Raw genomic sequence first — 14,829 nt, forward strand, 5'->3', positions numbered from 1 at the left:
AGGCAGAAATACAGTGGTTCTTTAAACAAATATTGGTATTTTACGATCAGTGTCCGCTTAATTGTTTCAGACGTCAAAGGGAAACATCGCTCCAGCAGCCTCTGGGCTGAGCAGCATCCTTTATTACCTCTTTATTGCTGTGTTTACATCACGGCGATGTCCTGCTGACCTTTTGTGGGTCTGGAGGCACAAACGCTGACTCAGCCATCAGTGGTGTCTGCTGCAGAGGCTGATGCGTGGCCGGCTGTGAACACGGCGAGCGATGGCGGCCGGCCGGCGGGTACGTGGCCACGGACAGGCTCTGGTTCGTTGTCTTCTGTCTCGGGCTCACATGTACGTAAATTAGACACACAATGCACAGCTTTTACTGATTTTAGTTTTAGTTGCAACACTGGGGTCAGGCTTTAACCTCAGAGGTCAGGAAAAACATCCGTCTTCCGCCCGCACACTCTGCTCTCGTGTTTGTTTCTTACAGACACCATCTTTCTTCCCTGTATTCTTCTATTTAGCGCGTGAAAAAAAGTTCCGTGCCGCTGTGCGAAAAAGTAGACAAAAACAGAATCCAATCACATTAAGTAGTGTGGGATTTGAAACAACGGAAGGACGGCATATTGAATATATACGAAATAATTGCTTTTTGGAAATAATGATGATTTGCTTTTCGTTTTAAGCTCTTTCTGCCCATCATTGTTCTTATTGAAGCCCCTGCAGCGAATGAGAACGAAAGATCTACGGAGCCACGATACAACATGAACTTTTGCACTGATGAGTTCATGCAGTACAGATCGTGAGGCGAGAGGATGAGAGACACCTGCCGGAAGCTCAGCATCGAGGTTTGAAGACGGGGACCTGAGCTCCAGCACACGTCCTTTTGTTGGACTCCCATCTGAGTGCACGTGTAACAAAGACACGGCGTCGGCCTGTTAGTGAAGCAGTGAAGAGTTGAGTTATGTACAAAATGCAACACCGCCAAATATTTAGCTGCAAACAAGCGGGATGAGTTCATCCCCTGAGCGGCGCCGGCCCCCGCGTTCTGCGGCGCTGACTCACTCCAGCTCCGGTGGACGAACAGCACAATGGGTTCGGGGAACCGGCGGGGACGCGCGCGCTCGTTCTGCGAAAGACCGGCACACGCTGAACTCTCTTCCCGTCTCATCTCCCGCGACAGTCATCTGGTTTTACTTTTTGTCACCCTCTAATAATTTGCCCTCCTTTTCTTCCCGTCATTATTTCCGCCGCCGTATCTCGGCCCGTCATTTCTCGCCTCCTTTTCTTCTTCATCCGTGCAGAACATTACAGAAAATCGTCGGGGAGCGGCTGCTCTTATCACCAGATAGGACTGTGATAACATTACCTTTGCTTGGAAAGCCACCGTGGCCCCGGCCTTTCATCCGTTTTGAGACGCACGAGGTCCACAAACCCGCGAAACAAAATACGACCGCGGCGAGATTCAGTTCGGGCTCACGTGGATTGGAAACAAATGAAATGATGCTATCCCCCTGACATTTTATTACTCAGTTTAGGAAAAATCACCGTCTCATAAATGACTGGTTTTGTTCGGGGTTTAAAAAAAGGTTTTAAAAGAATTTGCCAGGATTTATCTGATTTTCCAGCTGCAGGCTGCGTTTATGGAGTGTGTCGGAGGAGCAGAGCTGCTGATCTAGCCCCATTCCAGCCCATTTACATGACGATGAATCAGGTGCTCAGGGTGAACCGGCTCCCGATGCCGGCGCAGCGGGAGGCCTCGGACTCGGCGCACGTTCAGAACACAACCCGCACCTCATGGATGCGACCTATTTAGACCTGATCAAGCATCTCAGAGGACTCTGGATGCGGCGGCACGGACAAATTGACCGACCGTGGCTTCGGGCCAGATGTGACCCTCGCTTCACCAAGCACTAATCATCAAGATGCAGTTTTCAACCCTCAGCCGTCAGTTGGATGATGCATTTTTGACGCCTGCGATCACAGCAAAGAGACGCGGATGCATCAGCGAGTTAAGATAAAGGCTGCTTAATCTGTTCAGAGCCTGAACTAAACGGGAGAATAGGAGAACGCGGCAGTGGAGCCACTGGCGCCGATGACAGTGATGATAGCGAGGGAGTGGGATCATGATGACACTGGAGGTAATGAACGGTGGAGATGCATCTGCGTGCGTTTGAAGCAGTTTCATCCAACATGACGATGCGTCTGGTACCTAATATCAGAAAAAAGGCCGACAATTAGAGGTTTCTGGTTTCAGTTTGTGCGTCTTCTCCAGAATCCTACGCGGAGGAAGTTTGAAAGGATGTAGCCGAGTTAAACAACAGAACGGAGGAAAAAGGAGGAGCCGGAGAACAGACGCCCAAATTGATACGTCTTCAGCTGAAAGTGGTTGTTAATGTTCATTTAGGGGTTTGTTCGGCGGCAGCGGCGCGCCGCGCCGAGGAAACGAATGTTAAAACGTCTCTGTGTGACTTTCCCCCGCTGCCATTTAATGAAATTTAAAAGCTGAAATCAATGGTGTGATGGAACAAGCGCGTGCAGATGAATAGCTTGTACGCATTCGACGGTCGGCGCCAGTGAAAGAAACACTTAAAAGGAATCCTGAGCGCTAACTCCCTCTCTCTGATTCCCATTTGTCCCCCCCCCCCCCCCCTCCTCCCCCATGTCATCAGCATTTCTCGCTCTCTACCGACACTCATTACAGACTCGGGTCCGTGTAATGACAGCAGGAGAGGAGCTCGTGAGTTGGGAAGAGGCCCGAAGTAGAAACGTGCACCGAACCGCCCGGGTTCTGATTCCAAACGATTCCCAGAGTGTTTCAGAGTGGCGGAGCGGGAGCTCGTCCATTTTGCCCGCTGTCACAATCAATTAGTGTGTTTTTAGATTCGCATTTCCTCAACAAGGCAAAATCTGAACGCTAGAGATGACTTTTTTTTTTCGTGTGGAGAGACGTTTGTGTCGGTAACAGCGCTGAAAAGGAAATAACACATGTTTGTAATTACTGGACAGCTTGTCGTCTCTCTGTTTACTGACATCAGTACAACAGCAACCGCGTACTTCAACACATCGGCCACTTTGGTGCAAATCAGCGAATGAATCAGTCCCTCTTGTTTGTCGATCTGATTTGTCCGGGAAAACACGCGGCGTCGTGGCATTCGATCATAGATGATTAGTCATTCGCTCCCTTGTTGCCATCAGAGGCGAGAACGATGCACCATTAGGTCTTACTGGTTTTACTGGGTGAATAATAGAATAGCGATGAAGATCACTGCCTCAAAACAATAGCAGTCGTGAAAGAGTTAACTCTATTAATGATGAGAGCTTTTGTGTTGTCGTTGAATGTTCTTGTACTTTCAACAGAGAATATAATGAATTTGTAACTTCTTCAAATTGTTCCAATGTAATTCAAGTCAAACTTTGATTTGAACAAAAGAACAAATTTGTTTTTCCTTCTCTTATGAAATACTAAACTAGTGCTTTTGTGTTTGCAAAGCCATTAATAACAGCGTTCTCGGGATTTCGTCGTGGAGCTCCCGTGCTGCAGATTGCAGAGGGACGGCCTGACGTTGAGAGATCAGCGAGCGCATCTGGAGCTAGCTTGCGCTGCCGTCCAAACGCTTTGTGAGACAACCGGCGGACGCGGCTCCGGCTCACGGCTGCGTTGGTGTGCAGCAAAGCCCCGACTCGGCTCCTGGCGCGTTGTGCTGGACCGGCCCGCTGGTCGGGGGCCAGTGGTCTCCGCGGGGGGGCCCTGACGTCAGCTGCCGTTTGTCTGTGTCACTGCTCGCTGACACGGCCCTGTCTCTGAGCGCGTGGATCCGTCTGGTTGCTATTTTTACCCCGTACACATTTCTGAATATCCTCTGATTTCTAAAGTATATCTCGTTGAATTATCGCAGACTTAATGAAATATCCCCCGCTTCTTTTATGTGGAGAGCTCTGGCAATCAGCAGATGAGATTGAGTTCTTCCACACTGATAGAGATGCAATATCATCAAATCAATCTGATGGATTCAATTAGGAGCATCATGCTTGGCTTTAAACGTCAAAGTTACAGGCCGGGAGACTTTCCCATAGGTCTGAAAATGGATTTTTGATCGCGTTTTTAGCAGATGCGTTACCGCTTTGTCTTTTTTCAGCTTTAATCGCCGTCGTTAGAATGGTTTTGAGCAGTAAATGTGCAGTTTGCATTGTTTGGACGGAGGGGACGTGAGCAGCAGGGTGTTGATCCGGGCCCGGTCCCCACCGGCTCTAAGCGGTTTGCACTTGACTTTAGCTCCGCGTCGCATAGCGATGAGAATGCTGGTGTGTGAGCGTCCGAACCAGCATGTGTTAAAGATCCTAATTCTGCCTCGCGCCTCAACGTGAGCACGTGAGCGCCTCCTCCCTCCTCCAGAAGGAAAAAGTAAAATCTGCCAAAAGAAACACACACAAACATGTTTTTTTTTGCAAACTTCTTTTTTTTTTTTTTGCAAAACTTGAGCAAAACCATCGGCGTCTCCATTGCTCGCAGGCATAGACACACGAGCGCATGAGGCTGAGTGCTAGCATGGCACCAGCCTTGCCCATGCTGCATCCTGTTGGGAGTTGTAATTATGTGCCAGATAGAGAATTAGGAGCGTTAACCAAGCAGCAGTGCAAACAACAACAGATTAAGACTGAAACAACAGAGCCACTCAATACCCAGTGTTAGCTGAATGCTGCTGCTGTGGTGTGTGTGTGTGTGTGTGTGTGTGTGTGTGTGTGTGTGTGTGTGTGTGTGTGTGTGTGTGTGTGTGTGTGTGTGTGTGTGTGTGTGTGTGTGTGTGTGTGTGTGAGCTTGATAATTTTCCAAAATGCCACCAATCCTTCTCTTATTGGCACAAATGTTAACCCTCATGTTTTTTTTACCTACAGCTAAACCTCGTCCTAATTTTAACCTCTGCCGCAAAAGCAAGCTCTTACTCAAACCTACAACTCTTAGTTTAATCTAAATTGAAAGGTCCACTTGGAATTCGCTCGTGCATGTGCCCATTTTTAATGAACATGCAGACTTCTGAGTGGTTGCCAGGTGCTGGCAGCATCCTGCCCCCGTTGGTGGAGGCAGAGCAGCCCTACCTGTCACCGCAGGGGGCCCTGGTCCCAGGTCTGGCCTAGTTCAGCGCTGTGGCCTGCTTTGGGACTTCTCCGACTACTCTTTGAGCAGGAACAGAACGGAGGTGGATTTTCCTCCCACAAGCCCGTCATCTGCGCTGCCTAGTGTGACAGCTGTGTTGTGTTGTGTGTGCGTTTGTGTCGTACACGCTGTGTGGGGAAGGCCTGACGAGAACAAACTGACACGCGAGCCCAGGAGTCCTCAATAGTGATTTGAAATATGCGTGAGACCAAGTTTTTTTTTTTTTTTTACCCTCACACGCTGCAGCTGCTCATAAATCTCACTTCCTTCACCCTCGAGGACACAGAGATAAACTGTCGATGTGAACGAAATATTAATTATAGTAAAATGACAAAAGCAGCGTGTACAAATACATTTATCACCACCATTAATCAGTAGTTCTTTTCCGAACGTGTCCCAGGTTTGTAGTAAAATGTTGGCGCGGCTCTTACATCGTCACACAGACCTGCATCCTGAGTGAGCGTCCACATGCTGCACAGCCGGACTCCCTCTGCACTTATTACAGCACCAGCTGAGGCTACGGACGAATGAGCCCGTGACTACACACCCGTCTTTGAAGTCCGCCGAGGCAGGGAACAGGGAGCGATGGATTCACGTTTCACGGCCCGCTTTGCTGACACGCTGCCCCCCTCGGACCCCCCCCCTGCAAGCTGCACTCCTGCTGATGCACAGCTGACAATGGCGTATAATACACCCCGACCTGTTCCCACGCGCCGGCCGCGTACGTGGTCTTCTTCCTGCGACAGCCCTGCTTATCTGCCTCCCCGCTCCTCTGCCCATGGTACAGTAGGAAGGTGTTCACAGCCTGGCAGCTGGATAAACAGCTCAGGGATGGAGCTGGCCCGCGTGCTTTGAACGTATTGTTCAGCTGTGCCTGAAGGAAGCGAGGTCGTTGTCGGGGGTCAGCATTTGTCAGGGCGCTCATGGGTAATAAAGCTTGTTTAGGGATCATAAGGGAGGAATGTGGTCTCCATAAATAGGGGTGGAGGTGAGAGTGAATGGTGCCTCTGCAGCAGCGAGCATTAGCATTAGCATTAGCATCTACATGCAAATGCTACAGTAAGAGGGTGAGTTGCTTGGGCGGTAGATAAACATGTGACAGGAGTTCGTGTTGATTCATGGGTTAAGTACATGTCTACTATCCTCTTTGATGGACAGGAGCATGCCACATATGCATGTTGTGTTGCAGATTTGAGGGTCAACACTCAATAAAGGCAGATTTGTCTCGTTCACTTACTTATGCAGCAACATCTCAACAACACGTGTGACTGAGAACTTGCTACAGCCAGACATCGTGCACCCAACGCAGATTCCAGCCGCTTTTATCCGTGACCTGTACCAGAACCGGCGCCCATTAGCTGCCGAGAACCCGTGGATCGTGAGCACGTGGATCTCTGTCCAGTCGCACAAGGACCCGGAGCTTTGACTCGCTGCCACAGAACCTCTGATTCCCTCCTCCACGAAAAGGTCCAACCTTCCCGTGCGACGGCCGACGGTACGCGGAGGAAACCGCTCTCAGGGGAACCAAAAAGCCCACGGAACCGCCGCCGTTAATTCGCTCGCTGGCTCGTGCTAACCCTGCCTTTCAGACTACGTGCCACCAGCTCAAACGCTCAGCGAAGGTCTCGCAGGCAATTGGCACCGGAACGCAGAAACATCTCCACTCACCTCTTACTTGACCTCAAATTCAGGATTTCCGTCCTCTCGCTCGGCTCCAGCGTGTCTTCCGGGCTCCGGGCTGTTAAAGTAGCCGCCCGCCCGCCTCCACACACACACACACACACACACACACACACACACACACACACACACACACACACACACACACACACACACACACACACACACAATTGTGTGCACTGACTCGTACTGGGAGCTGATAAGGCAGTGACTGTAGATGAAGGCTTGACACCAGGAAAATGTGTCTAACGCCCTACAGGGGACGAGGCTGTGATCAAAAATGTATCAAAGAGGGGATAAAACTTGAAACAGCAAATTCAAAAAGATCTCCTCAATTTGTAGCTGATCACAACATCTTTCCTTCAGGTTTGCTGGGGCGGTGTAAGCCAGCGGTTCCAACAACAGGCGCCGGTCGTTTTTATCCCTAAACGTGGCCATTGTTTAAAAGCCCATCAGCGTGGTTTCAAAGGGGCATTAGTCATGCAGTCCTGTCGGCCCCCCCCCCTCTCTCTCTGTGGGGTTGCCCCGATGGCTGACGGGTCTAAGACAAACTTGCCTGGGAATCGCAGGCAGTTGCTGTGACTGCATTAGGAGGAATGCGAAGCCAAGCTGCGCCGCCGCTGGTTTCACCCCGTCTGCCTGCGCCGCACAGTGCAAATACGGGTGAACTCATCCCTGACACTGCGCTGGTCTCACAAATGAGTCCAGGCCAACGTGGAGGAAGAGCGGTCCTCCTGCCGGCGAACCCGACCCACTGACCTGCCGCTGTCCGCTGAGATCACTCAGGACCTCCTCCCCGCTGTGAAAACACCTATTGCTGCCTTTTAGGTCAACATTCCTAGACAAGAGCCTGCGTTCAGACACTATGCATGTCCTCTGTTTTCCCCTTTGACTGAAATGTACTTATGGAGTGGCCAAAGACAACAGCAGTCAGCCCACCAACCACCCCCCACACACACAGATTGCTTTCATGGCCGCTTCCTTATCTCGCGTGTCTGCACGTGCTAAGCGTGTTCGTAAAAACACAGGTGACGACTGCGAGGTGAACGAATAGCCGCGCATTATCACACGTAGAGCACACACACACGGGCACAATTATTTATGCAGCTGTGATACTGCTTTTCTCCTTTTTTTCCTTTTTCCTCTCTGCCTCGTTCCTCATCATAGTAAAAGCAGATGGCATCTATTGAGGTGGCAGTCATGTGTGCAAAGGGACGGACTGATGGATGGATGGATGGATGGATGGATGGATGGATGGATGGATGGATGGATGGATGGATGGATGGATGGATGGATGGATGGATGGATGGATGGATGGATGGATGGATGGATGAACTGATGGACGAACTGATGCGATGGATGAATGGACGGACAGACGGACGGACGGATAGATGGACGGACTGATGCGTACTGTACAGATCGTGTGTTTGCGTGTACAGTACGCGCCTCCTCGTCCGGACAAAGGCCCATCCACAGAGCACAGTCTGGGCGGGAGCGCATGCAGCGTAGTAATGAGGGCGTCATTAGCTTGGCTGCGAGGCTCCCGCGCTATTAGCTAATGGATTCCCAGCCATCTGCTGTGACGGGCTCCGCCGGTTCCTCGTTTCCCGCGTGCCTCCCGAGACGCGCTCCTCGCCTCGGCGCCTCGGCCCGGGGCGTGGCCGGACCCGTCCTGCCGCGTGCCGGGGCTCCTCCTGCCTGTTTGCCGGCCCGCCGTCGACCCGCTGGCTCCACGCGCCCGCTCTCGAGCCTCGCTCGGCATCTGCGCCGCGCCTTCGTTGCGCCGCCTTTGCGTCTCCACCTGCTCTGGCTTAACTCTTCCACCGCGCGGGCGCTTGTTTGCATAAAAGCTTTCGTGATACACCGTGACTTATCCACTGTCGATGGAGAGTCTGAATGTTAGAAGCGCTAATTACACTTTGGGGTGAACGCTGCATCTTTCTGTCTCAAGGCGTGACCTCGGGAACGCAGACGGTGGAGGCTGAACTCAGTACAACGTGGAAGCCAAATAATTAATACACTAACCAAGAATTACAAAAGCCAAGATTTCTGCCTGGGGGAAAAACAACAAGTTCAGTGTGCGACCTATCTCGTCAGCGTCTCTGGGACCTGACCTGTTTTCTCCTCTCAGGCTGGAATCAGAAATAGGTTGCGGGTCTGTCGCTGATGGGTCTCCACAGGACAAAAGCCGTAATAGATTTTAAACAGCCCGGCTCCCAGCGCTGGAGCCTCCTCGCGCCGCCTGGGACCCTTCAAGGGAGCGTGCGCCAAAACCTGCTCTATTTACCTGCTGTGTGCCACTTAGGCCGCCTCACGTCACCATCGCTGCCCCGCCGCTTTTCGCTCGGCCGCCAAGTGGCTTTTACTGAGTTTTTTTTTTTTTCGAATGGATCAAAAAGACATAAAACGCCAAGCGAGAGCATTTCCACCAGAGCGTCTGAGCGTCAAACTACCACATCACCTTCTTACAAATCACATGGACACCACATGGGCATGGGTTTAGCCTGTTTGAGCAGGTTTGGCTTGCTGCTCTTACTTGATGAAGGTCTTCATGATAAGCTGAATATCATATTCTACTCCTGTTCCTTGGGCCCAGTGCTGAGCTTACTGTAGGTTAAGTCCGGTGAAGTTCCTGAAGTTCTGACAGAGGTGTTTGTTAAAACCACCTCAGGACAAGTCTCATTCTGCACAAATGTAGATTTTTTTTATGTAAAAACCATCTCAATACTAATTATCGGAACGAGGTGAAGAAGATGGCGCATAAACAACGTAACTGATCATTATAAATACACGCTGTTTGATCTGCGCCCGCCTCTCTATGCAGATCGGCTGCAGCGCCGACTGAGCGTCTGCCTGTTTGATTAATAGTCTCCATTTGTTTTTATCGGGCCGTATTCCCACGCGCCCGTCATCCTCGCTCTCCTTCTTCCCCTCTTACTGTCCGTCCATTTCTCATTTACTATGAATATCACAGCATCCGTCCCCGAGGGGCCCTTCCAAGAAATTACACATTATCACCCCTCGCTTTGACACAGACGTGTCGGAGCATTTATCACAACTATCAGGGACGCGTCAACAACATATGATGGCGACCGCCGTCTCGGGGGGGAGGGGGGGGGCGCGTACAGTATGGACGCATCACACACGCGCTGCCAAACAGCCAGACGCATCTGTCATCTCTGATGCTCGTCTCGCACGCACACGTCGGCGCATCCGCTCCCGGATCCTGCAGACATTGCAGCTCGGCGCACGCTCCTGTTCCTCCCTTCCTCCTGGTTCAGCGCGGCTCCCTTAGGCGCAGTGGAAGCCGATCCTGTGTAATTGAGTGTATCTCATCATCTACAGTACGGTGCCCCCCCCTAATCAGCTCGAGGAGCTCGTCTGCTTTCTACCACCTTCTTTTACGCTTCTGTGTGTGTGTGTGTGTGTGTGTGTGTGTGTGTGTGTGTGTGTGTGTGTGTGTGTGTGTGTGTGTGTGTGTGTGTGTGTGTGTGTGTGTGTGTGTTTTAAATGTTACGTGCGGGCTAAGTGCAAAGGATTAAAGCACCGGCGTGAGTCATCTTGTTGACGCGGAGTCTGAGAAAGTGAGCGAGACAAATGAGAAAGTGGCACCCGCCGACCCGCGGGGCATCGCCGTGCGCTGCGCCGCGGTTTAGGACGGGGGAGCCAGCGACGGCAGGTGGGAGGCTAAATGAGATGGTGGTCCAGCCCGGCGCCTGAGATGCGGCCTGCAGACGCGCCCTCGTGGTTCTGCCACCCACATACTGTACCACAGCAGACACTTGCTTCCACGGACCTGTGGCTCAGCGGGGGTTCTTTCCGCGGGTCAAACCTGCTCAGCTGGATTCGGGGTCACGCATGTGACTCTCTGATTCGGCCCTTGGCGCCTCCTTTATCTCCTGACGCACGCCAACATGTGTTGATCCAGCTTCATCGGGACGCCTCGTCTCCGCGGGCTCGGGGGGGGGGGGTCCGGTCACAGGCAGATGCACCTGGTTGGGTGCTTTAAATGGACCCCGGGGACGACGTATACTTTCCCGATATCGGCACGCGTGTCACACGCCTCCTCCTGCGCTGACGGAGGAGGACGTGCTGGGCTAATTGCTGCTGTAGCTGCTTACTCATGCTTTCCAGGGACTCCATCGCTGGAACCGGCTGATGTTCCTCTGAATGAAGCCACCTCACTTGGCCACCGCCGCCCCCTCCTCCTCCCCCTCCTCCTCCCCCTCCTCCGTCGTCCCACCGCATTCTCTCTGCCTCGGCGCTGCGAAGAGCGAGGGAGGCCGGGGAGGCAGTGATTGATGGTGCACGTCACGCATCCGTGTGCCAGGCTACGTCCTCATCGCTGAGCATCTGCGTGTCTTTGAGCCTGTTTATACGCCGTCCCCTGCCCTTGTCTCCTCACTCCACGCTCCCGAAGTGCGTCGCTGCATCACACATGCAGAGGCATTAGACATATGTGTGTGTGTGTGTGGGGGGGGGGGGGGGGGGCTGCGGTTTCTCCTGTAATTCTGTATGCTTGCAGCTTGTTCTAAGTTCCCAGTGTGACTCAACCTCATGTCTATTTCTCTCTCTCTCTCTCTCTCTCTCTCTCTCTCACTCTCTCTTTCTCGCTTTCACTCCTCGCGTCTCACTTTTAGTAACTCTTCCTTCCATTCACTCCCCAACACTTTGTCTCTCTCGCTCACTCCCGCTTCGTTTCCCCACTTTACACCCGTTTAATTCTTTCCGCTCGTCCTCCTCTCCGTCTTCCCCTCTTCCTGACGTGTCCTCGCCTCCCCCCTGCCTCCCCCCATCCCTCCCCTCCTCCTGTTTCATTTTCTGACTCAACACCTTGCTCTTTGCATGTCTATTTCTGGTCTCTATCTTCCTCTCCCCATGCCAGCATCGCCTCCCCCTGGTTCTCATTATCTGTCTCTCTCTACTCCTCTCTCTCCTGCCTCTGTCTCTGCTCAGATACCTTCTATTCCCGATTCTGTCCCACCCACATATGCATGTGTGCCCGCGCCCCCCCCACACACACAGACACACACCTTCACATGCACGCACGGAGATGCACTGTTTAAAAGGCAGTCATTTTCCTCTGCATCCTCCTTTTTTTACCTCTGGGAACATGAGAAACATGTTAAAACTACTTGTTAAGGGTGAAGCTACCTGCAGCATCAAGACGAGCGCCTTCCTTAAACCTTTATCTAGGATTTCACTTGACGAAGCTGGAAACCGGAGGCTTCTAAGAAAAGATGCTGAGCATCACAACATTTTAAACCCCCCTCATTAGGTGATTAGAGAACTTCAATTTGCACCTTGTGATATTTTTAGCATCCTACGAAGGTGGACGTCAACCTGCCAATACCGTCAAACATCTGTCATCTGTTCCTTCTTTTTTTTTTTTACTTCCCTACGTAGCAGACTGCCAGGCGAGTAATCAGCGACATGATCTGAAAAACACAGTGTGTTATTCCAAATCTGGCTAAACCTTTAATATTTCTGCCTCTGTCTCCGCGCCTATTCGACGGCAGCTCGCTAATGAGCGCCACTCGGAGCAGCTCCCACACAAAGCCGAGCAGCTGTTCCTCACACAGCCGCCGTCAAAATTACAGCGCGTTACGTTCCTCGTCATTCAAAGCCCGCTAGCTAACGAGCGGGCCCGTTATCGGCGGGCGCCATATCCCAACAAGCGTCTGTGTAAACGTGGCGCCACCTCTGACTTGCTCCTGTCTCGCTTTTGTTTCGCCCGTGGTGACGGCGCCCTCGTTTTTTTTTTTTTTGTCACTTTACGTCAAGTGGAAGACGCGCAACCCCTGCGAGTGTCTCGATAAAATGGAGCAGATGTTCGCTGAAAAGCCGCTGTGGAATTATCATGATAGGACATTTTATTTATTATTTTTTTGTCACGCAAACCTTGATGGCTGATAAACAAAACAGTTGTTATGCGATCTGTCAGCGATGAGCACTTGTATTGTTGCAACCACAGCTACAATTAGCTCATCGCGTGTCTCTTCGGTCCTCCCTCCTCTTGGCACCGTTTTCCTGTTCACCGTTTTTTCAGTGGCATCTTTGCTGAAGTTCCCTGCATGGACTGTCCATTTAATTAGCCTCAGGAAGCTTGGGGTCGAGACCCGTTCACCATCAGCCTACATGGGTTCTAGTCCCACGCGGGTTCTAGTCCCACGCGGCCCTGTTGACCCTGCAGTGAACATGTCTCATGCTTGGATTCATTTATTCAAGTAAAGAGGTGTAAAAATTCACACAAGAAGAAACAAGTGGTGGCGGGTTCTTCAAACCAAACACACTTATTTGTCACAAATGACCATATGCAGAAACTAATTTGCTTTGCTCCACTCTTGTTTCTGGCCCTCAAACCCATGCGCTGTTATCAATATGCTCCACACTCAGACTCCACAGAACTGTGTCCCACTGATTCAGACTCGTCCGTCTCATGGAGTGAAACCGTAAAGCTGCAATAAAAATAAATTGATTTTATCCAGTGTGTAACATTGTAGCTAAGTTCACAAGGATGGTGTTTTGTGTAGGTGTGTGCATGTGAAATGCAGCCTGTCAGCCCTGACTGGATATAACCCAACATGCAACTCACATATGATTCATTGAGAGGAGGACGATTCATAATCATCAAGCACTGATAAACCACAGGTTTGTCACAGGCGTCTGCTTGTCGAAGGCCTTTGGTTTAATTAAGTAAATGAAGCCTCGCTGCCTCCTCTGCGTTATTTTGGTTGCTTTAAGGTTATAGTTGGTGGGTGTGTAACAGACACGTGTGCCAGTTGGATTTTAGTGATTTGGGCCCAGAGTTTTGTTGTGTTGGAGAAGGACTTCAAACTTGTGTTAATGCTAGTTTTTAGCAAAGGAGCTTGGGGAACGTTTGGGGGAGCGAGGAATCCTGGAGCATCTTAGACAAAGGTGAAGCCGACAAAGAGCGGCAGGTTGCGAGCGAAGCGGCGCGTTGGCGGCTCAGATTGAAAGTGAAGTATGGGCTGTTCTCTGGACACACACACACACACACACACACACAAACACACACACACACACACACACACACACACACACACACACACACATACACACACACACACACTCCGCCGCCATCAGACAATCATGTGGAGTGTGTGCAGAGGGGAGGCATCTCTCAAACGCCGGTGTCCCGTTGCCCATCAGAGCTATCTGCCCCCTCCCGCTCTCCTTCCCACTACAGCCGTGTCTCTGTTTAGCCTTCACACATCATTACCTGGGATCCCTGCTGCTTTCTCCTGAGTCTTTTCTTTCTTAACAGCCTCTCCTGCGGCCCAAACTCATTCCTCCCCACTGGACGCGGGCTGGAAGAGTCGCGGGAGGTTGGTGAGTCTGAGGCAGGTGTCTGACATCCAGCCAGCCGGCCAAACAAATTTTTCATCCTCTACCTCTTGTGCTTCTTTCCTCTCCACCCCTTTGTCTCTCCGCGGTCCGCTGAGGGCCAGTGCTGCTCGCTGGAGATACCAGGAACCACAGAGAAGGGCCAAATCTCCCCTCACCCCCCCCCCCCCCCGCTCTTGCTATCCTTCCCGCACTTGTTCTCCCTTTCTCGCTTCGCCCTATTCTCATTCCCCGTCACCCAGACGCGCCTTTTATGCACTTCAGCCGCTTTTCAGCTGCAGACCCAGTCAACGCTGTCGCCGACGCGTTCGCAGAGAAGAATCGGCCCTCGTTGCCGCTGGTGCCTTTGAGCAAACGCGCCTCGCGCAACAGGTGCAAGGCGCCGTCAAAGTGTTTGCTACAGCGGAGCCGTCTGATAGTGGCTCAAAGAGTGTTTACCAAACAAACTGAAACAAACCAGGAACAAAGAGATTTGACCAGATGTCCCAAAAGGTGAACTAGACAGGATGAATGCTTGATTCGGAAAAAGGCCCCATAAGCGGCCGCTATCGTCTGTGTGTCAGCGCGTGTTCAGATGAGACTCACGGGCGACAGCGCCGCGATTTGGACCTGACTGATCGCCTGCGCTGTGACTTCCGCCC

This window comes from Betta splendens, chromosome 2 (genome assembly GCF_900634795.4).
Source record: "Betta splendens chromosome 2, fBetSpl5.4, whole genome shotgun sequence".
Classification (NCBI taxonomy): Eukaryota; Metazoa; Chordata; class Actinopteri; order Anabantiformes; family Osphronemidae; genus Betta; species Betta splendens.